At 41.3% G+C, this 24,246-nt stretch overlaps 1 protein-coding gene and 1 pseudogene across 7 annotated transcripts in view; one reads left to right on the top strand and one right to left on the bottom strand.

Moving 5' to 3' along the window:
• The window catches only part of OSBPL6 (oxysterol binding protein like 6), a 221,953-nt gene that overhangs the window by 76,821 nt on the left and 120,886 nt on the right, over nt 1–24,246 (top strand). The gene's annotated exons all lie outside the window — the stretch shown is intronic.
• On the bottom strand, nt 20,290–21,067 carry LOC138432755 (translation machinery-associated protein 16 pseudogene; annotated as a pseudogene).

The raw sequence follows: 24,246 nt of genomic DNA, 5'->3' as shown, positions 1-24,246 counted from the left end.
AAAATGAATTAGTTAGGTATCCTCCTCTAAAGGTGACCAATGCTTTTTTTGTAAAGATCATAATGAACTTTGGGATTTAAATGCATTTGATATATTTCAATCCATTTGCAGTAATTATTTCATTTGATGATCAAATTGTCTGATTTTTGTCTAGAGGGGCCTCCTCCAGTTGGCTTCTGAGCTGTATGTATGTGATATACATAAGTATCCATGCATGTATGCATCAATATGCCATCTGTTTATCCATCTTTCTATTTATTTATGACATGGTTCTACTAGTCTTTGATAGCAAGATGTTCCTATCTCATTGTATTTTTTGTTTCCAGACCTGAAATTAGCCATTTCTCCAAGGAGCTCTGGTTCCTTTTAATGGAAATTGTATTTCAGGACACAATATAAACACTCATGGTGGTGATTGCTACTTGGTTTGTCATTATTTACAGGTCTTTTCAGAGGATAAACTTAGAAATTTTTATCTTTACATAAACTGCTTCATGAGTTTGTACCAATACTTCTAATTCTCATTGAAGATTATGAAAAAAATGATGATTGGGTGGAAAAAAATGATGATTGGGTGGAAAATAATGGGGTGAATAAACAAGGACTGTAAGATCATGTAAAAGGCACTAGGGAAATGATTAATGAAATTATGGAAAATAGAACTGCAAAGGGAACTTAAAATAGACATGGTCTGTTTCTCTACCTACTCCTTTGCCTGTTCATAAAAGCTTAGTTTCAAGCTGTCTGAGTGGAGAAGAGGTTCAGGAAGGTGAAGATCAAATATTAGTCACTGGCTTCGGCAGGACAGAAATGACTGGAGGCCTCAATGTGAAGTGATTCGTGTGAACTGAAGAGATCAGAAAACAGATTGCAGCAGTTCAAATGGAAAATTTTGTATTGAGCAAATTTCACCTTTGTTGACCCTCCTGCAACTGTTTTCTCACTTTGAACTTTTTCTTGGTGAAAGGCTTTTATCTCTAGCAATGAGAAATTTGGTATGTGAAAGCAGGGCAAAGTTAATTGCCAACAAGCCCCTCACACACATGGTAGTTCTGGATTTTCCTTTTTGGACAAAAACACTCTAGTTTATCATTTGTATCAGATTTCTCCTACTGATCTTAACTTTAATATTGTTGCTTGTTGTTATTATTTAATGAGAGACAATGTGTAGGACGTTTTGACTAGTGGTTTGTATTTAATATTTAGTATAATATTTAATATTGTACCAGGTAGAGACAAGAAGCCTGGGCTGTAGTGTCCCCAGTTCAGTCTGGAAGGCATATGTATTCATGTACACAATCAATATCTAAAGCAAAACGTTGCATGTGTGCAAGGTATCATAATAGAGATGCAAACTTGAATTAGTTTACTTACTCCATAGGAAGATTCAAAAACTGCACATACGTGTTTAAAATGCCAGTCGTGAAAGTTTAGAATGCCAATCTTGAAAGTATGTCTGTTTTCAAATTGAATATCTGTAGTAAATGAAATAAATATCCCCAGCTGTTTGAGCATTAAATTTTCTTTAAGGCATGTTGCAAAAGAGAATTGTTTTGGATGGGAAAAAAATGCAAATGTTATCAGCTTTTAAGATTAGTATCAAAATGTTAGCAAAACTCCATTTCATTATTAGTATTCAGAATCTGTCTCCAAGGGGAGCATTTCATGAATCGTACCTAAATGAAGTGTCATTATGTTTCTTTAAACTTAATATTCATTTTCGAAGGGGAAATGTTAACGTTTTGAAGTAGACAGCAGTGAAATGCAATGTTTTAAGGATGCGTTTCTTTTTAATGTTTCAACAAAAAAATAGCTTAATAGCCTCCTCTCTAGGGCTATGGGATCCAATGGATTAAAGACGGAAGAGGTTGGCCTTCACTAAAATTAGAACTTCCAAGGGCTTCCCTTAGAAGGGAAAGCTAAGGGTGACACAGTGGTAAAGAGTCTGCCTGCCAATGCAGGAGATGTTGGTTCAATCCCTGGATCAGGAAGATCCCCTGGAGAAGGAAATAGCAACCCACTCTATTATTCTTGTCTGGGAAATCCCTCGGACAAAGGAGCCTGGTGGGCTACAAAAGAGGAGCATGGGGTCACAAAAGAACTGGGACGCGACTTAGGGAGTAAACAATAGCAACAGCTCTGTGGAAGACAATGCCAAGAGGATGAGAAGACAAATCACAGATCAGGAGAATATATGTGTAAGATAAATTATTGTTATCCAAAATATGCAAAGAATTCTTTAAAAACTCAGTAGTAAGAAAGCAAGCAACTTGATTAACAAATGGGCCAATGACCTTAACAGATACCTCCATCAAAGAAGATAAATATACTCCATATTGGTATGTCCTCAGGGGAATGCAAATTAAAGCAATGAGATACCTGTATAGACCTACTAGAAGGGCCAAAATCCAAAACATTGATAACACCAAAGGTTGCTGAGGATGTAGAACAACAGAAACTCTAATTCATTGCTGGTAGAAATGCAAAAATAGTTATCTGCCACTTTGGAGGACAGATTAGCAACTTCTTACAAAATTACTCTTCACATACAATCCAGCAATCACATTCCTTAGTATTTACCCAAAGGACTTGAAAACATATGTTTACACAAAAGCTTGCATTGGTATGTTTATTGCAGCTTTGTTCATAATTGCCAACACTTGGAAGCAACCAAGCTGTCCTTCAGTAGGTGAATGGATAAATAAACTGGTATATCCAGACCATGCAATATCACTCAGCACTAAAAAAGAAATGAGCTATCAAGTCATGAAAAGACACAGAGGAATCTTAAATGCATATTGTTAAGCAAAAGAAGCCAATTTGAAAAGGCTACATAGGATATGATTCCAACTATATGACATTCTGGAAAAAGCAAAATTATGAAGACAATAAAAAGATCAATATTTGTCAAGGTTTGGAAGATGAAGAGGGTTGAACAGGTAGACACAAAGGATTTTTAGAGTGGTGAAAATACTCTGTAAGATACTATAATGAAAATAGATAACTTCTAGGATGGAGGAGCCTGGTGGGCTGCAGTCCATGGGGTCGCTAAGAGTCGGACATGACTGAGCGACTTCACTTTCACTTTTCACTTTCATGCATTGGAGAAGGAAATGGCAACCCACTCCAGTGTTCTTGCTTGGAGAATCTCAGGGATGGGGAAGCCTGGTGGGCTGCTGTCTATGGGGTCGCACAGAGTCAGACACGACTGAAGCGACTTAGCAGCAGCAGCAGCAGTCATTAGTTGTACAGTGATAGTAAAGTAATGCTCAAAATTCTCCAAGCCAGGCTTCAGCAATACGTGAACCGTGAACTTCCAGATGTTCAAGCTGGTTTTAGAAAAGGCAGAGGAACCAGAGATCAAATTGCCAACATCTGCTGGATCATCAAAAAAGCAAGAGAGTTCCAGAAAAACATCTATTTCTGCAAACATCTATTTCTGCTTTATTGACTATGCCAAAGCCTTTGACTGTGTGGATCACAATAAATTGTGGAAAATTCTGAAACATGGGAATACCAGACCACCTGACCTGCCTCTTGAGAAATCTGTATGCAGGTCAGGAAGCAACAGTTAGAACTGGACATGGAACAACAGACTGGTTTCAAATAGGAAAAGGAGTACATCAAGACTGTATATTGTCACCCTGCTTATTTAACTTCTGTGCAGAGTACATCATGAGAAACGCTGGGCTGGAAGAAGCACAACCTGGAATCAAGATTGGTGGGAGAAATATCAATAACCTCAGATATGCAGATGACACCACCCTTATGGCAGAAAGTGAAGAGGAACTAGAAAGCCTCTTGATGCAAGTGAAAGAGGAGAGTGAAAAAGTTGGCTTAAAGCTCAACATTCAGAAAACGAAGATCATGGCATCTGGTCCCATTGCTTCATGGGAAATAGATGGGGAAACAGTGGAAACAGTGGCAGACTTTTTATTTTTCTGGGCTCCAAAATCACTGCAGATGGTGATTGCAGCCATGAAATTAAAAGACGCTTACTCCTTGGAAGGAAAGTTAGACCAACCTAGATAGCATATTGAAAAGCAGAGACATTACTTTGTCAACTAAGGTCCATCTAGTCAATGCTATGGTTTTTCCTGTGGTCATGTATGGGTGTGAGAGTTGGACTGTGAAGAAAGCTGAGTGCTGAAGAATTGATGCTTTTGAACTGTGGTGTTGGAGCAGACTCTTGAGACTCCCATGGACTGCAAGGAGATCCAACCAGTCCATTCTAAAGGAGGTCAGTCCTGGGTGTTCTTTGGAAGGAATGGTGCTAAAGCTGAAACTCCAGTACTTTGGCCACCTCATGCGAAGAGTTGACTCATTGGAAAAGACTCTGATGCTGGGAGGGATTGGGGGCAGGAGGAGAAGGGGACGACAGAGGATGAGATGGCTGGATGACATCACCGACTCAATGGATGTGAGTCTGAGTGAACTCCAGGAGTTGGTGATGGACAGGGAGGCCTGGCGTGTGGCGATTCATGGGGTCGCAAAGAGTCAGACATGACTGAGCAACTGAACTGAACTGATAGCTATGTTAGTATAGCTCAGGGAACTCAGTGCCCTGTGGTACCTAAATGGGTGTGTGTGCACAGCTGTGTCGTATTCTTTGTGGCCCTATGGACTGTAGCCTGCCAGGCTCCTTTGTCCATGGAATTTTCCAGACAAGAATACTGGAGTTGCTGTTTCCTATTCCAGACCTACCTAAAGGGGAAGGAAATCAAAAAAAAAAGAAAAAGGAGATATATGTGTACGTATAGCTGATTCAAGGGGCTTCCCTGGTGGCTCAGCAGTAAAGAATCTGCCTACAATGCAGGAAACTAGGGTTTGATCCCTGGGTCTGGAAGATCCCCTGGAGAAGGAAATGGCATCCCACTCCAGTATTCTTGTCTGGGACATCCCATGGACAGAGGAGCCTGGTGGGCTACAGTCCATGGCGTTGCAAGAGTTGGTCGTGACTTAGCAACTAAACCACCAACAACATTGCTGGTTGACTTTGCTGTACATTAAAAACTAACACAATGTTTTAAAGTGACTATACTCAAATAAAAATTAATTTTGCAAAAAGGTACTATAATGGAGGATGAATGTCAAATGTTTGCCCAAACCTGTGGAATGAAGAGCAACAAGAATAAAGCATAATTTGAACTGTGGACTTCGGGTGACTTGGATGTGTCACTGTAGGCTCATCAGTTGTAGCAAGGGTACCAGTTTGGAGGGGGGATTGATAATGAGGGAGGCTGTGCCTTTGTGGCTGCAGGGGCTAATATAGAAAATCTCTGTATTTTCCCCTCAATTTTGTTGTAAACCTAAAACTGTTCGAAAAATAAACGGTCTTGATTTTTTAAAGGTCTTAGAAAAAGTGGTACCAAGAAATCAGAATTCTTGAGTTTCTGCGTCTCTCACTTTTTCTTGGGATTAATAAACTGGAAAAATATAAAATAGAAGTTAGATAATCAAATACCACTGAGATTCAGAGTTGGAGAAAGGATCTCCACATCCCACACAATACTCAGCATAACCAACACCTGGAACGTAATTATCCCTTGTTTCATTAGTGGTTCAAGACTCAGTGTTTTGTAGATATAGTTCCAGATTTATACTGGAAATGGGTAAATTTTTTTACCCAGGTTTGTTTCCTAACCTTTTCTTTTTTAAAAGCTGGACCATATCTATTCTGAAATGAGAGCTAGTTGTATAATGGATTTCTCCAAAAACCCAAGTGTTACTGTGATCCTGGACGAAAGTACACAGAGAGTAGTCTGTCAGAGTCGGAAGGAGCTTTGCTGTTATCCAGTTGCCTCACATCTTCGGTTTATAAATAAAGAAACCAAGCTCAGTGATCCTGCTCAGTGACTCGCAAAAGCTGGCACACTTTGAAGTAGCAGAACTGTGACTAGGAACCCAGACATCCAACTCCTTGCCAGTGTGTTTTCAGTTGTATTGGGATGCTTTCTCTCTCTGACCGAGGGACTCCCACATCTCGGTTAGAAAGCTTAAGGGCCTTGCAGAGATACTGAGATAGATATATGTATGTATTCAGCATTCAGAAGAGACAGAAAATTCTTAGTATCTTCTAAAATGATGATGAATGTAAACTTGGCTTCAGTATATTAGGAAGCCTCTGACATTGTAGCCTTTTGGCAAGAGCTTTTACCCCTTTTGCTGGCCAGAGTCTCACTAAGTCATGTTCAGAAGTAAAAAGAGGGGACTGTGCCATGGTAACATGGTGCTCAGGGAGCCCTCCAGTGCAGGTGTGTGGCCTTTCATTATGACTCACAGTGCGGCTGTGCATGGGACACAATTCTTGCATTTACCTAACTCATCGATGCCAGTTGCTTTGTTCAGTAATGCCTTCCAGTATTATTGAGTTTTTGAAATTATCTAACTAGGGAAAGTAAAATCTATAAACATGAAAGAAAGTAAATTAAGTCCTTGAAATTACATGATTGAAAGCATCTTTCTGTCAGATAAATGTCTAAACTGATCATCACATCAACTCTGTGGATTTATAAGACATCATCTCCTTTTAAGACCTTGTAGCAATTCACAAATGTTGATGAATGAGTACTGGCCATACTCCTCCTTGCATGTCCTATGAATTCTGTAAGGATACTGGCAACAGTTTTGGCTCAGAGTAATAAGGGCACATTTCACAGGTGAACTTCTATTGATTCCATGGGAAACAGGACTAATTATATGTAATTGTCAAACTGCGTGACTTTGAACTATATGGAATATGAGGATTCTTTAAACACACAGACTCTCATGCCTTTCAACATGGTAATAATTGTGTTTCAATGTATCCGATCTGCAGGCAATACTTGCTCATAGGTGCATTTGCAAGCTCCACCTCCCCACCCCCCACCTTTATAATAGCATAATCTCCAAGGGCTTACTGGACCTTAGGTTGGAAACCACTGATACAGACTTCCAGGGAGTGTGAAACTCAAAGAACAGTGTTAACAGTGGGGCACAGTAGGCTTTTTTGTTGTTGTTTCTTTGGCTGTGCTGGATCTGCTTTGCGGCCCAGGCTTTTTCTCTGGTTGCAGTGAGCGGGGGCTAGTCTCCAGTTGTGCTGCGTGGGCTTCTCATTGCAGTGGCTTCTCTTGTTGCGGAGCACAGGCTCTAGGGTGCTTGGGCTGCAGTACTTGCAGCATGTGGGCTCAGTACTTGCGGCTCCTGGGTTCTAGAGCACAGGCTCAGAGGCTGTGGTGCATGGGCTTAGCTGCTCTGTGACATGTGGGGTCTTCCAAGATCAGAGATTGAACCCATGTTTCCTGCACTGGCAGGTGGATTCTTTACCAGCAAGTCACCAGGGAAGCCCAGTTGTTGTTGTTGGTTTTTTTTTTTTTTTTACTTTTTTAGGGTTTTGTACTGATTATTTGATTCCTTTTAAAAAGTGTGTGTACATATGTCAGCCAACTAAATGCAGCTCCCAAATTTTGCAAAGTGTACTTTCAGTTCAGTTCAGTTCAGTCGCTCAGTCATGTCCGACTCTTTGCGACCCAATGAATCGCAGCACACCAGGCCTCCCTGTCCATCACCAACTCCCCGAGTTCACTCAGACTCATGTCCATAGAGTCAGTGATGCCATCCAGCCATCTCATCCTCTGTCGTCCCCTTCTCCTCCTGCCCCCAATCCCTCCCAGCATCAGAGTCTTTTCCAATGAGTCAGCTTTACCCATGAGGTGGCCAAACTACTGGAGTTTCAGCTTTAGCATCAGTCCTTCCAATGAACACCCAGGACTGATCTCCTTTAGAATGGACTGGTTGGATCTCCTTGCAGTCCAAGGGACTCTCAAGAGTTTTCTGCAACACCACAGTTCAAAAGCATCAATTCTTCAGCACTCAGCTTTCTTCACAGTCCAACTCTCACATCCACAGATGACTATTAGAAAAACCATAGCCTTGACTAGATGGACTTTGTTGGCAAAGTAATGTCTCTGCTTTTCAATATGCTATCTCGGTGGTCATAACTTTCCTTCCAAAGAGTAAGCGTCTTTTAATTTCATGGCTGCAGTCACCATCTGCAGTGATTTTGGAGCCCCAAAAATAAAGTCTGCCACTGTTTCCACTGTTTCCCCATCTATTTGCCATGAAGTGATGGGACCAGATGCTATGATCTTCGTTTTCTGAATGTTGAGCTTTAAGTCAACTCTTTTACTCTCCTCTTTCACTTTCATCAAGAGGCTTTTTAGCTCCTCTTCACTTTCTGCCATAAGGGTGGTGTCATCTGCATATCTGAGGTTATTGATATTTCTCCCGGCAATCTTGATTCCAGCTTGTGCTTCTTCCAGCCCAGCGTTTCTCATGATGTACTCTGCATAGAAGTTAAAGAAGTAGGGTGACAATATACAGCCTTGACATACTCCTTTTCCTATTTGGAACCAGTCTGTTTTTCCATGTCCAGTTCTAACTGTTGCTTCCTGACCTGCATATAGGTTTCTCAAGAGGCAGGTCAGGTGGTCTGGTATTCCCATCTCTTTCAGAATTTTCCACAGTTTATTGTGATCCACACAGTGAAAGGCTTTGGCATAGTCAATAAAGCAGAAATAGATGTTTGCAGAAATAGATGTTTTTCTGGAACTCTCTTGCTTTATTGATGATCCAGTGGATGTTAGCAATTTGATCTCTGGTTCCTCTGCCTTTTCTAAAACCAGCTTGAACATCTAGAAGTTCACAATTCACGTATTGCTGAAGCCTGGCTTGGAGAATTTTGAGCATTACTTTACTAGCGTGTGAGATGAGTGCAATTGTGTGGTAGTTTGAGCATTCTTTGGCATTGCCTTTCTATGGGATTGGAATGAAAACTGACCTTTTCCAGAAGGGAATGGCAAACCACTTCAGTATTCTTGCCTTAAGACCCCAGGAACAGTATGAAAAGGCAAAATGATAGGATACTGAAAGAGGAACTCCCCAGGTCAGTAGGTGCCCAGTATGCTACTGGAGATCAGTGGAGAAATAACTCCAGAAAGAATTAAGGGATGGAGCCAAAGCAAAAACAATACCCAGTTGTGGATGTGACTGGTAATAGAAGCAAGGTCTGATGCTGTAAAGAGCAATATTGCATAGGAACCTGGAATGTCAGGTCCATGAATCAAGGCAAAAGAGTCCGAAATGCCTTACTGGGGATGCAATCTCAAAAACGACAGAATGATCTCTGTTCATTTCCAAGGCAAACCATTCAGTGTCACGGTAATCCAAGTCTATGCCCCAACCAGTAATGCTGAGGAAGCTGAAGTTGAATGGTTCTTGAAGACCTACAAGACCTTTTAGAACTAACACCCAAAAAAGATGTCCTTTTCATTATAGGGGACTGGAATGCAAAAGTAGGAAGTCAAGAATCACCTAGAGTAACAGTCAAATTTGGCCTTGGAATATGGAATGAAGCAGGGCAAAGACTAACAGAGTTTTGCCAAGAAAATGCACTGGTCATAGCAAACACCCTCTTCCAACAACACAAGAGAAGACTCTACACGTGGACATCACCAGATGGTCAACACCAAAATCAGCTTTATACAGTCAATACCAACAAGACCAGGAGCTGACTGTGGCTCAGATCATGAACTCCTTATTGCCAACTTCAGACTTAAATTGAAGAAAGTAGGGAAAACCACTAGATCATTCAGGTATGATCTAAATCAAATTCCTTATGATTATACAGTGGAAGTGAGAAATAGATTTAAGGGATTAAATCTGATAGATAGAGTGCCTGATGAACTATGCACTGAGGTTCGTGACATTGTACAGGAGACAGGGATCAAAACCATCCCCATGGAAAAGAAATGCAAAAAAGCAAAATGACTGTCTGGGGAGGCCTTACAAATAGCTGTGAAAAGAAGAGAGGCGAAAAGCAAAGGAGAAAAGGAAAGATATAAGCATCTGAATGCAGAGTTCCAAAGAATAGCAAGAACAGATAAGAAGGCCTTCCTCAGTGATCAGTGCAAAGAAATAGAGGAAACCAACAGAATGGGAAAGACTAGAGATCTCTTCAAGAAAATTAGAGATACCAAGGGAACATTTCATGCAAAGATGGGCCCGATAAAGGACAGAAATGGGCTAGACCTAACAGAAGCAGAAGGTATTAAGAAGAGATGGCAAGAATACACAGAAGAACTGTACAAAAAAGATCTTCAAGACCCAGATAATCATGATGGTGTGATCACTCACCTATAGTCAGACATCCTGAAATGTGAAGTCAAGTGGGCCTTAGAAAGCATCACTACAAACAAAGCTTGTGGAGGTGATGGAATTCCAGTTGAGCTGTTTCAAATCCTGAAAGATGATGCTGTGAAAGTGCTGCACTCAATATGCCAGCAAATTTGGAAAACTCAGCAGTGGCCACAGGACTGGAAAAGGTCAGTTTTCATTCCAATCCCAAAGAAGGTGTACTTTAGTTCATGCCATTTTCCACATCCAGGATTGAATTATTGTCCCACTGCTGTACTAGAGGTCATTGACTTTGACTTCCCTGGTGGCTCAGACGGTAAAGCGTCTGTCTACAATGTGGGAGACCCGGGTTCAAGCCCTGGGTTGGGAAGATCCGCTGGAGAAGGAAATGGCAATCCACTCCAGTACTATTGCCTGGAAAATCCCATGAACAGAGGAGCCTGGTAGGCTACAGTCTATGGGGTTGGAAAGAGTCGGTTACGACTGAGTGACTTCACTCACTGCAACTTAAAAATGTAGGCCAGCTCTTGTAAGCATAGCACCATCTTAGTGGCAAGTATGAGCGAGATGGGCATGCTCTCCTCTACCATTGACCTGAATCTGACAGGACTGAAGCATGGATGCAGTCGATTGAATGTGTCCTCCTGAAGCCCATATGGTGAAACCCTAACTTCAGGTGGGGGTCTTTGGGAGATGATTAGGGTGGAGCCCACATGAAAGGGGTTAAGTGCCCTTCTAAAAGGAATTCCAAAGGGCCCCTCACCCTTCAGCCTTGTGAGGACACAGGGAGAAGATGGTATCCCATGAACCAGGATGGTTTTTTCCCCACAAGGCACAGAATCTGCCTGCACCTTGATCTTGACCTTTGTAGCCTTCAGAACCATGAGGAATAAAAAAATGTCTGTTGGGTAAGCCCCCCAGTCTAGTATTTTGTTATGCCAGCCCCATGGACGAGGTCAGTGTTTTATAGTTTTAAACCTTTCTCTTCCCTTTCCTTGCTCTTTTCCTCTCCATTACTCTTTTCCTCTCTTTTCATGATTCTTTTTTTCCTTCCTCCCTTCCCCACTTTGTTCTACAGACATTAAGCATGTAGCCTTGGGAAGCTTACAGATTAGTGGTTGAAACATGTGCTTCAAAAGAAATCACAGAAATCTCTGACTGCAAACTGTGATAAGTGCTGAAGCAAAAATGTGGGTGCTGTGAGAATACGATAGAGATTCAGCCCTGCCTGTGGGATCGGAGAACACTTCCCTGGGGAGCTGACAGTTGGGCTGATTTGGGATTAACTAGATGATAAAGAAAGATGCATTTTCCAGACAGAGAAAACAGAATGTGCTTAAAGAATTAAGTTGAAGAGCAATAGTTTTGCTGAGAGGTGTGTGTGTGTGTCTACTCTCTCAGTCATATCCAACTCTTTGCCACCCTATGGACTGTAGCCTGGCAGGCTCCTCTGTCCTCTGGGATTCTCCAGGCAAGAATACTGGAGTAGGTTGCCATGCTGTCCTTGGGGATCTTTCCAACCCAGGGATCAAACCCGAGTCTTTTGTGTCTCCTGCATTGGCAGGCAGGTTCTTTACCACTAGCGCCATCTGGGAAGCTGAGAGATGAGTCAAGGGCAAATCATACCAAGGTTTGTAAGGTCTGCCTGTTCAGAATTCTGGCTTCAATCCTAAGAGTGGGTCTTAACATGAAATACTTTGGTGTGCCCAAGTGATTCAAGGGCCACATTGAGCCCAATGAGCTACTGTTCATGTGTCCATATACTATCTGTTCTCTGATTTTCACACGACAGTGCTAACCGCATAGCACTGACTGTGCGTGTCCACTGGGGCTGCCATCGCCGAATGCCACAGACTAGGTGGCTTAAAACAGAAACCTATGTTCTCAAAGCTCTGGGGGTTCAAGTTCAACATCAAGATGCTGTCAGGGCTGCCTTCTTCTGAGGACTCTTTTCCTGGCTTGTAGATGGCTGCCTTCTGACTGCATCCTTGTGTGACTTCTGTATGTGCTGGAGGTGGGGGCGAGGGAGATCAGTATCTAGTGTCTCTTCTTAGACACCTGCATCCCATTGCTCATTGCAGCACTATTTCCAACAGCTAGAACATGGAAGCAACCTAGATGTCCATCAACAGATGAATGGATAAAGAAGTTGTGGTACATATACACAATGGAATATTACTCAGCTATAAAAAGGAACACATTTGAGTCAGTTCTAATGAGGTGGATGAACCTAGAACCTATTATACAGAGTGAAGTCAGTCAGAAGGAGAAAGATAAATACCATATTCTAACACATATATACAGAATCTAGAAAAATCATACTGAAGAATTTATTTACAGGGTGACAGTGGAGAAACAGACATAGAGAGTAGACTTATGGACATGGGGAGAGGGGAGGAGAGGGTGAGATGTGTGGAAAGAGTAACATGGAAACTTACATTACTAAATATAAGATAGCCAATTGGAATTTGCTCTGTGGCTCAGGAAACTCAAACAGGGGCTCTGTATCAACCTAGAGGGGTGGGATGGGGAGGGAGATGGGAGGGAGGTTCAAAAGGGAGGGGATTTATGTCTACCTATGACTGATTCATGGAGAAGGAAATGGCAATCCACTCTAGTACTGTTGCCTGGAGAATCCCATGAACAGAGGAGCTTGGTAGGCAATAGTCCACGGGGTTGCAAAGAGTCGGACACGACTGAGTGACTTCAATTTTCATGGCTGATTCATGTTGAGGCTTGACAGAAAACAGCAAAATTCTGTAAAGCAATTATCCCTCAATAAAAAATAAATTAATTTTAAAAAATCTAGCATCTCTTCTTATGAAGACACCAGTCCTATCAAGTTGGATCCTACCCATTGACCTCATTTAACTCTAATTACTGTCCTAAAGGCCCTATCTCCAAATAGAGTCACATTGGGGGGGTAGAGCTTCAATATATCAGTTGGTGGTGGTGAGGTGGGGGGCGGGAAGACACAATTCAGCACATAACACTGGCCTGTCACGATCTGGAGTGTGACATCTAATGATTGTCCAGGACAATACCTCATGATTTACAGTGGGCAGGTGTCTTAGAAGAGGACAGACCTTAAAGCCCTGCAGCACTGGGGCTTTTCCCTTTGAATACCAGTGAAAGAGCCAAACAGAACCTGATTCTGTTAGGTCAGCATGCTCCATCATGGAAGCCCCGGGACTTGGGATTGATCAACTCGCTGCAGCTCTAAGGTGGGCCTAGGTCACCACCATGGACAGATGGTGCTTGGTTGCTGGGATGCTGCAGGTCAGTGGGAAAGCTAACACAAAGCCTTAACACAGTGAGATGCCGAGACTGCCAGATGCAACCCTCAGAGCCTTGTGACAGCAGGTGATAACAGTCAGCTTCAAGAATCACGTGAAACCTGCTGTATTTAACAAGGCCACAGAGAAGAGAACTATGAAACTTAGGTAATGCACTGTTCTTGCCCTTTTTGTGAGAACAGTGGTAATTATGTTAACTACCTTTGGCTGTGGGGCTTGTGCTTTTTCCTGGGTCTTTTAAATTAGTGATCCTTCAAAAAGTCACCTATAAGAAAAGATCCTAAGGAAATGAATAAGCATGTCATTTTCAAGGGTATTTTCTGGACATGTTGATACACACGACATCAGCAGGGCCATGAGCAGTCTAGGATGGGGAAGACAGAGAAACGTATCTACTTTTGTTTTTGCCAGTTTTGCAAGCTATCAAGGGAAAGTTTATCATTTTCTCCCCAATGACATGAGTTTATTGATTACGTCTGTACTTTCCCCACTTTACCTTTTATTTATTCTTATTATAAGATTCTATAATGAGATGAAATTATATAGGATGAATTTCAATCTCTTATAGATTGGAAAAGGATCAGTGAAGGAAAACTTAGAATAACAGAATCCCCATCCTACACTCTACTGGTAGATATAGTATCTGTAAGTATAAGCTATATACTGTCTTAAGTGTCTTATGGGTTTTCAGGCTTCATATGTGGCATAAAAAGTGAAAACCTGGAGAAAAAGGACATTTGCCAGGAAACCTGAGGCAAAGAGAGGGACTATGATGTGATAGGCTAATAAATTATCAAACAGGTGCTTGGAATAAGATGCTGTACTAGGCATTTAAGGACTTCAGTCAGTCAGTTCAGTCGCTCAGTTGTGTCCAACTCTGCAACCCCATGAATTGCAGCACGCCAGGCCTCCCTGTCCATCACCAACTCCCAGAGTCCACCCAAACCCATGTCCATTGTGTCGGTGATGCCATCCAACCATCTCATCCTCTGTTGTCCCCTTCTCCTCCTGTCCTCAATCTTTCCCAGCATCAGGGTCTTTTCAAATGAGCCAGCTCGCCGCATCAGGTGGCTAAAGTATTGGAGTTTCAGCTTCAACATCAGTCCTTCCAATCAACACCCAGGACTCATCTCCTTTAGGATGGACTGGTTGGATCTCCTTGCAGTCCAAGGGACTCTCAAGAGTCTTCTCCAACACCACAGTTCAAAAGCTTCAATTCTTTGGCACTCAGCTTTTTTCACAGTCCAACTCTCACATCCATACATGACCTCTGGAAAAACCATAGCCTTGACTAGACGGACCTTTGTTGGCAAAGTAATGTCTCTGCTTTTGAATATGCTATCTAGGTTGGTCATAACTTTTCTTCCAAGGAGTAAGTGTCTTTTAATTTCCTGGCTGCAATCACCATCTTCAGTGATTTTGGAGCCCCCCAAAATAAAGTCTGACACTATTTCCACTGTTTCCCCATCTATTTCCCATGAAGTGATGAGACCAGATGCCATGATCTTTGTTTTCTGAATGTTGAGCTTTAAGCCAACTTTTTCACTCTCCACTTTCACTTTCATCAAGAGGCTTTTTAGTTCCTCTTCACTTTCTGCCATAAGGGTGGTGTCATCTGCATATGTGAGATTATTGATATTTCTCCCGGCAATCTTGATTCCAGCTTGTGCTTCTTCCAGCCCAGCGTTTCTCATGATGTACTCTGCATAGAAGTTAAATAAGCAGGGTGACAATATACAGCCTTGAGGTATCCTTTTCCTATTAGGAACCAGTCTGTTGTTCCATGTCCAGTTCTAACTGTTGCTTCCTGACCTGCATATAGGTTTCTCAAGAGGCAGGTCAGGTGGTCTGGTATTCCCATCTCTTTCTCAGAATTTTCCACCATTTATTGTGATCCATTAAGGACATAGAAAGATTAAAAAACAACCACGGAATTCAAGGAATTTGCATTTTAAGTTAGATTAGCTATAAATCTATGTAAAATGTCAAGTAATTGAAGGAAAGTAATACAGATGAGCTATCAGAAGGTGGTATGTGATTTATTGCCAAATGACTAGTATTAACAATCAAGAGATTTTCTATATTAGCATCTAAACTCTGTAACAACAAGGGCTACGTGTGCAGTGTTTAGCATAGTGGTAGACATTGATTGGAATGAATGAAGGAATGGTGCTTTTGCTTGTTTGTTAAAGAAGCATAACTTATATATAGCAGAGTACACAAATTCTGAATGTACTCTCAATTTTCCGTATCTATGTCTATCCACAAACCTACCTCCAGATGAAGATACAGCACATTTCTCGCACACTGGAAGGTTCTTTCATGCCTCTCCCAGTCTGTGCTGCACAATACCATACTTACTGCTGTCACTGTGCTTTAATTCACCCTGTCTTTGAACTCCATATAAATGGAATTGGACAGTGGTTCTCTTTGGCTTAAGATTCACCCCTGTTGCTGCTTTTGTAGTTGCAGTAGCTTGCATTCATAGTTGATTTTTTTTTTTTTCATTTCTGTCCATTGTTCTTAATGGACATTTGGGTTTCACGTTTGAAGCTATTATGAAAAAAGCCACTGTGAACATTTTCAAATTTGCCTTTTGATGGATATAAACACTCACTTCTCCTGAACATATATCCATTAGTGGAATTTCTGTGTCATAGAATATTATTACCGTTAGCCGACATTTTTTTGAAGTGATTATATCAAGTTATATTCCCACCAGCAGTGTAAGAGAATTTAAATACAGATTCTGAATTGTCTTGTATGTTTCAGTTAACTTTATTCAAAATGTATAAAGACTCTGGTCATTATAACTTGAGGGAGGGAATGAGTTTTTCCTAATATTGCTCATATTTCCAGATTCTGAAATCTCATGGCTAGACACAATGTAGGCATTCAGTCAGTATTTGAGTGGATTCTGAGATACGTCCATAGTTCAGAAAAGAAGGCAAATATGAGAGCAGAGCATTGTAGCAACCAATTATTTAATTCTGCCTTTTATTTATCAAGACTTCGCATCATCAGTTTCATGATGCCACTGATTCCACAATCAGAGTCTGTGCTAATTGAGAGTCTGTGCTGTGCCAAAAACTCTGTCCTACTATTGCTACTCAATAAAAGTAAGAGTGTCGAGCAAGGCCCATAATAACACAGTGGCTGGTGCAGGATTGTGTTCGTGACCAAAGTTTCCCTCTGCTCCTTCCTCAGGATAGGTTGTGGGCTGCACCCTAAGAGGAATCTCTGACTGGGCCCTGCGGTGGGGTTGGGCTGGGCTCAGGCGAGGTCTACACCAAGTAGGATAGGAATTAGGCCGTGAATGCTTTCCAGTAATTTCCTCGGTCTGACTCTCTTATCAAGAAAGATCTCTTTTTTCTTTTGTGGGGATGAACAAGGAAAACCACAAAGCATGGCTGTGAGTTATGTGAGTCAGGATATATATGCAGTGTGACTGTTGGTCACAGTTGCTTTAATAATAATAAAAGCTGACATCGGGCACCTCCTGTGTACCAGCTATTTTTGTTCAGTCCTCATTACAACCCTATGAAATAGATACTCTCAGTCGCTCCATTTCACTGATTAGGAAACCAAAGAACAGAGGAAAGACAGAACTCTCCCAAGGTCACGCGGCTAGAGAAGGGCAGAGAGGAATTTGAATGTGGATAGTTCTGGAGACTGGGCTCTTGGCCGCTTACTGCATGACAGTTACCTATTACTTGTGACTTTCAGCTTTTCAATTCATAGTCTTTATTTCTGTGAGCATCATAGAAGTTGACTATTAGACAACTACTAATATTTCAATGATTTTTGCGTGTGACTTCCCCCTGGGATGGCAGATTTGTAGTCTGAAGAAAGTATATAGTCAGCCCTCCAAATCTGCAGGTTCTGTATCTGCAGATTCGACCAACTACAGATTGAAACTATTCAGGGAAAAAATTTTTCAGAAAATGTCAGAAGCAAAACTTGAATTTGTGGTGTACGGACAACTACAGGTGTACCTTGGCAGTATTGAGGATTTGGCTCCAGACCACTGTGGTAAAGTGAATATTGTAATACAGTGAGTCATACGAAGTTTTTGTCTTCCCAGTGCATATAAAAATTACGTTTATACTGTACTGTCGTCTATTCAGTGTCCAATAGCATCATGTCTTAAAAAGCAATGTTTGTGCCTTAAAGTAACAATACTTTACTGGGACTTCTCTGGTGTCCAGTCATTAAGACTTCACCTTCCCGTGCAGGGGGTGTGGGTTCAGTCCCTGGGTGGGGAGCTAAGATCCCACGTGCCTCGTGGCCAAAAACCAAAACGTAAAACAGAAATAATACTGTAACAAATTCCAGACTTTACAAATAGTCCACATAAAAAGAATCTTAAAGAAAAATATTTTATTGCTAAAAATTAATAACTATCATCTGAGCCTTCAGTTCAGTTCAGTCACTCAGTCATGTCCGACTCTGCGACCCCATGAATCGCAGCATGCCAGGCCTCCCTGTCCATCACCAACTCCCGGAGTTCACTCAGACTCACGTCCATCTAGTCGGTGATGCCATCCAGCCATCTCATCCTCAGTCGTCCCCTTCTCCTACTGCCCCCAGTCCCTCCCAGCATCAGTCTCTTCCAATGAGTCAACTCTTCGCATGAGGTGGCCAAAGTACTGGAGCTTCAGCTTTAGCATCATTCCTTCCAAAGAAATCCCAGGGCTGATCTCTTTCAGAATGGACTGATTGGATCACCTTGCAGAGCCTTCAGTGAGTCCTAATTATTTTTGTAATAGTAACATCAAAGATCACTAATCACAGATCACCATGACAAAAATTATAATAATAATTAAAATATTTGAAATATTGCAAAAGTTATCAAAATGTTACAAAGTGAGCAAATGCTGTTGGGAAAATGGCATCTATAGACTGACTTGACACAGAGTTGCCACCAGCCTTCAATTTCCAAAAAAACACAGTATCTTTTAAGTGCAATAAAGTGAAGAGCAGTAAAAGGAGGGAAGTATGCTTACATTTAAATAGCGTTCACATTGTATTGGGGCTTTTCTAGTGGCTCAGATGGTAAAGAATCTGCCTGCATTGCAGGAGACCTAGGTTTGATCCCTGGGTTGGGAAGGTCCCCTAGAGAAGGGAATGGCTACCCACTCCAGTATTCTTGCCTGGAGAATTCTGTGGACAGAGGAGCCTGGCGTGCTATGGTTCATGGGGTTGCAAAGAGTCGGTGACACTTTCGCTTGCACTTTTCACTTACGTTGTACTAGGTTTTATAAGTGCTCGAGATGATTTAAAGTGTACAGGAATATGTGCATAGGTTATATGCAAATACTATATACCATTTTATATAAAGGACTTGAGCATCCTTGGATTTTGGTGTTCACTGTAAGTAGGTGGGAATCCTGGAATCAGTGCCCCACAGATAAGAAGCGATGACTGTATGGCCTATAGAGATATTAGAATGATCCATAGATCTCAATTTTTAAAAAGAAAAAATTTTAATCTAATATTAGTTCATCTGTGTCAGAAGATATGTAAATTGGCAACCATACATACTACTCAATAATGTCTGTGTATTTTTAAATAAATTATGTGTTGTATGTAATGAGAAGTAAATAATTCTGAGGTCTGAAAATGTATGAGTTAAAAAACCTGTCCATAATTAACATTTGAACACCTGTCATGGGGTTTGCAAAGTACTAGATCCTGAATATATATCATCTGAAATCCCCAAAGCAACTTAAACTAGGTTTTATTAGAGCCCCAATCCCCATTTTTCAGATGAGGAAATTGAGGATCAGATAGGCTAAGTAACCTGCTCAGTCACATAGCTGGAGAACTTCCCTGGGATTTGAAGTAAGTCTATTTTACTCCATACCCATGCTCTTTCCAGGATGTCACAGACTTCTACTCGTGCCCAAAGGAAGCTCTCAATTTCAAGGAAAACTATATATGATATCATAGTCTACCCGGCTTTCTTCATCCGTTTTTTAAATCCATCTATGACATCAAATTAAATTTCCAGAAGAACAGTTTTGGATTGTAATGGATGGCATTGTTCATTGTCTCGGCATTTTAAACTTTATCCTGCGTTTACTGCCAGTATCATCTCTGAATACAGGAAGCTTTAGTCAGAAGAACGTTAATAGGCCTGATTCAGTTGTCAGATTTTTTTGTGGTCTAATGAACAAACAAGTAAGTCACTGTGGAAACCAAACAGAAATCTAGATGCATTGATACAGCCAGAGGACTGAGAAATAGGGCAGCTTGAAATAATTCGATCAAAGTAGCATAGGAAGGAAAAGAGACTGACTCAGAGAGAAATGAGGCCAGGGTTATTCAGTTAAGCCTTGTATAGAAAAAAAAATACAGATTACATATACAAACCTAATACTAGTTTAGGATTTTTTTAAACATTTTTATTATTATTATTTAACACAAAAAACATTTTGTATTGGGGTATAGCTGATTAACAATATTGTGAACAGGGAAGGGACTCAGCCATAGGTAAAGGGTCTATTTCATAATTTCAGACCACTGCATAATTTATGATGATGCCACTGACAGTGTTTACCTGATTTGTTAACAGATTTTAGCATTATATTGACCTCAGTTTTCGTGTGGTAGGCATATTTGTACTATAAAAGAACATATAGTTTTATATAGTTATTTTTAAAGTAAGTTAAAATAGAGTCTCCAGCTACCTGCTCAAAGGATTCAGTTGCTCGAAGATTCCAGTAATCTGAGAGACACCAGCAATGTGATAGTGGAGACTGGATGTTCCAAATGTCATTGATAGGAAAACCATCCCAGGTAGAGCACTCAACAAAACTTTCTTTTTTTTTTTTTTTTTGCTGAGACAATTATTTATTATAATTAAGTATAACTTGAAGTTCTCAAATTATTTATTTTCAACTCAAGCAAAGACACTTAAGCCACCGCAGTCAGTTCCTCGTCTGTGTCACTGGACTCATCTTTCAGTTCCAACTCCCCCAAATCTCTGTCTACAGCTGTCACAGCTTTCTTCTTACACTTCTTGGGCACCGCATCACTAGCACAGACTTTTCTCATTTTAATGTTTGGCAACTTCTTCAGATCAAAGTCCCATTCCCTAAAAGTTTTCAGATTATCTGCATTTAAAATGTCTGGAATCTCGAGGCCATAGGCCTGGTACTGCTGCTGCTCCCGCTCCAGAGTCTGCCTGATGGCCGCCTCCCGAGAGCAGTGCCTCCGGCCCTGCCTGTCCTTGAAGCTGTTCCGCAACTCAATCTGCTCCAGCTCGCTGCTGAATCGGTTCAAATACCTTTCAATTAATTCACAAGCATCTCTTTTTGAATATCCTACTTTTTTGGGATCAAGATGATTTTGAAACCACTGTAGTTTTTCACCAATAAGGCTGAGACGCAACGCCTTTTCATTCTTCAATTTTTCCTTTTTTTCTTGCTTGTGGGCCTTTCTTGTAATTTGAGCTGCTTTTCTACTATATGGATGGATGACTTTTTTTTCTTGTCCTATACTTTTTCCCTTTGGTGCTTTAGGCATGGCGACGTTCTCACGGTGCGAGTCTCCGGAACTCAGACTGCACATGCCAGCACCTGACGGCCCGTCGCGCGGTCTCAACAAAACTTTCCATGAGCATAACTCTGAGTCCAGACACCCCTGTAAAAAATGTTCTTTGGGTTTAGGACATTAAGTCATCTATCCTTTCAGGATTTGGAGTTTAGGAAAGTTATGTTTAGGAGTGCGTATTAAAACTCATTAATGTGACAGTTTGTGAACTGAAAAGGAGAGAAGTGTCACCTGTGAATTTAGATCCACAGTCCGGATGTGGGCTGGGCAGCTGTTCAGTGGCCTGGCAAGAGCATGGCAATCAGCACAGTCCTAGAGCCTCACCCTGGAGTGAAGTGAGCCTCTCCTTTGTGATCCAAATAGGTGTTTCAGTTAGCACCACCCAAGTGGCCTGACAAGTGAGCTTCTGCCCAAGCTGTATCAGATTGCCAGGGTTTAGGGGTTCTTTTGGAGAAGGCAATGGCACCCCACTCCAGTACTCTTGCCTGGGAAATCCCATGGATGGCGGAGCTTGGTGGGCTGCTGTCTATGGGGTCGCACAGAGTCAGACGCGACAAGCGACTTAGCAGCAGCAACAGGGGTTCTTTTATTCATCTTTCCCTCTCTTGGCACTTGTGGGTTCTGTTATTTATCAGATTCTCCAGTTTTTGCATTTTGGCCCTTGGATATTTAGAGTTTAAAATACATTAGATATGATGATTGCAATTATCACAGGTGCAGAGGTCTCGAGGGCTCTTTATCCAAAGCCCAGAGGCAGGTAATGTTTTGGGTCTGTAGTAGGGGAAGTACAAGACCAGCTGTCTTATGCCTTCTCTAACTTTGGAGGTGTATTATCATTTACTTGAGTGGGAGGGAAGCTTTTCATGCATCACTGTTAATAGTTGTTGACAAATCACCAGTTGGAAAATGTAAAGGGAGTGTCTGTGCCGCGGGAGTAGCATTGAAATTCTCATCTCTCAACTTGCTTCACAAGAAAACAAATCTTACTGCATATCTTTTTAACTGTAGCCCTTTTTTCAGCAAAGTTTGTCTGAGTTCATGTTTGTCCATTTGGTTTCCGTGATCAGTCACATTGAACTTTAGCACATTCTAGCATACTTCTTGTATACTTTAGCAAAATAGTAGCTGTACCATGGTGCAGTCGGGCTTGCAGGTGTGGATGTTGCCCTCAGAATGCATCCATTCTGGGAAATGAAAGACACATGTGTCAAAAACTGATCGCAATGGGCTGAGGAAAGTCCAGGCAGTACTGAGCAAGGATTATAAAAGTTAGAAACCTGAAGAATTACTTCTAGCTGACCATAGGAAGTAATTCCATGTCACCTGCACAGGGTTTAAAAGGAAGAATGGGTTTTAGACTTTGGAGGTGTAAGGGGAAGACTTGTTTTCTTTAGAGGAAACACATAAAATAGGCAAAGAGTGGGTATATTTGGAGGAATTGCAAGGAGTTGTGTCTGTTAGAAGATTTCAAGGAGCCTATCATGGAAGATAAAGTTGGACAGTTGGTTGGAGTTAGATCATGGAAGACCTTTAACACTGGAATAAGGAATTTGAGCTTTATTCTCTTTCCTTAGTTTCAAATATTAACTCAAGTGCTTTACCTTAGATGTGATTATTAGGTATGATTATGCATAAGAGTACCATGATCCTTTTGGCAGTTTCCTTGGGAACAAAACATACTGTTACACAACTGCAGTATGTGTGGTCTGGGTCAAATGGCTCTTTTTGGCTGAAAATTTTCTGCAGAGGTGGTGCGAAATATTCACATAATCCTATCACTCAGATGAAAGTCATCTACCTCACTACAGCATGCACTTATTTTGATTCCTCCCTAGGTTCAGTGATGTTAGGATTTATATTTCCCAGCCTTTTGTTCGTTTGTTTGACCCAGTGGGTTGTTCTGTAATGCCTAATACTCCATGTGCCTGGTAGCCAAGCTAGTTTGAAAGCTGAGTCGTTAAGTTCTTTCATCTTTCTTCTCAATTTCCTACTTAGCATTTTCCCTTCATCGTGGGCATTTTGTAAGCAATGAGGTGCCCAGGAAAGAGTAGCCCTGGTTTTTTGTTGTTGTTGTTCTGTCCTATTCAAAGAGATTATTTTAGTCTACCTGTATGTGCCTTGGAAATATTCTGGGCTGATATTTTTTAGCTATTGGAGGCAAAGAAAAGCATCTGAATTTTATCAGACTTGGAACACTTTTCAATTAATAAAAATGTTAGTGAAAAGGGCCATTATTGTTAGTGCTCTCTGGCTAATTAATTCAGTAGACTAAAGCTTGAGGCTTATATGGCAAGGTCAGTTAGTTTTGCTCTCTGATTATCTCTTGGAGCCTCTAGTCCTGGCCATTGATTTCAAAACTAATTACAGTAACGACAAGCACTTACACAGTACTATACACATAACCTCATTTAATCTTCAGAATAATCCTGAAGGGTAGGTACTGTTACTCTCTCCATCTTTACAGATCTTGAAACTGAGGCATTGAGAAGCTATGTAACTTGCCATTACTGGTAGCTGACTAAATCAGGATTTGAACCTAGGCAGTTAGGTTGCTAGGTCTTTACTCTTGATCTCATTAAAATCTAACTCTGTCTCTACACTAAGGAAACACAATATGCGTCTAAATATTTAAGGCAATTTATTTTGTATAGTATGAAGCTTTGAATTTAAGAAGTTTCAGGTCAAGGTATTTTATACAGACACCCAGAATCTATTTAGCATCTCTTTTGTTGTCTGTGCAAGGGGTCGGGGTGGGCGGGGCAAGGCTTCACAGAGGTGAGGCCTGAGCCAGGACTTAAAGGATGCTCAAGTGCTCATGCTCAGGCAGAGAAGAGCATCACAGGTTGGGCAAACAAGCATGCAAAGGCTTGGGGAGGCGAAAGGGCATTTGATGTGCATGTTTGTAGGAACGTGTGGTGTTCACTGTGTCTAAAACATGGAGAGAGTGATTAAGGTGCAATTTAGGATTGCACATTGTACCCTGCTAAATAGCTTAAAAATTATTTTCTCAGACAGAGACCTTTAAAAAAAAATCAAGGGCTCACAAATTTTTGTATTCAGTTTCAGAGGCTTTCCGGGTGCCCTGAAGCTCACGTATAGATCTGTGGGCCCCTTCCCCCAAGCAATTGAGAATAACATGATACAATATATGTTTTAAGAAAGAAGACTCTGATGACAATGAAAGATGGCTTGGAAGAGAGAAGGATTAGAAGCAGAGAAG

Source organism: Ovis canadensis, chromosome 2 (genome assembly GCF_042477335.2).
Source record: "Ovis canadensis isolate MfBH-ARS-UI-01 breed Bighorn chromosome 2, ARS-UI_OviCan_v2, whole genome shotgun sequence".
NCBI classification, from domain to species: Eukaryota; Metazoa; Chordata; class Mammalia; order Artiodactyla; family Bovidae; genus Ovis; species Ovis canadensis.
The sequence above is the reverse complement of the archived record's forward strand: the minus strand, read 5'-3'. Positions and strand labels throughout refer to the sequence as shown.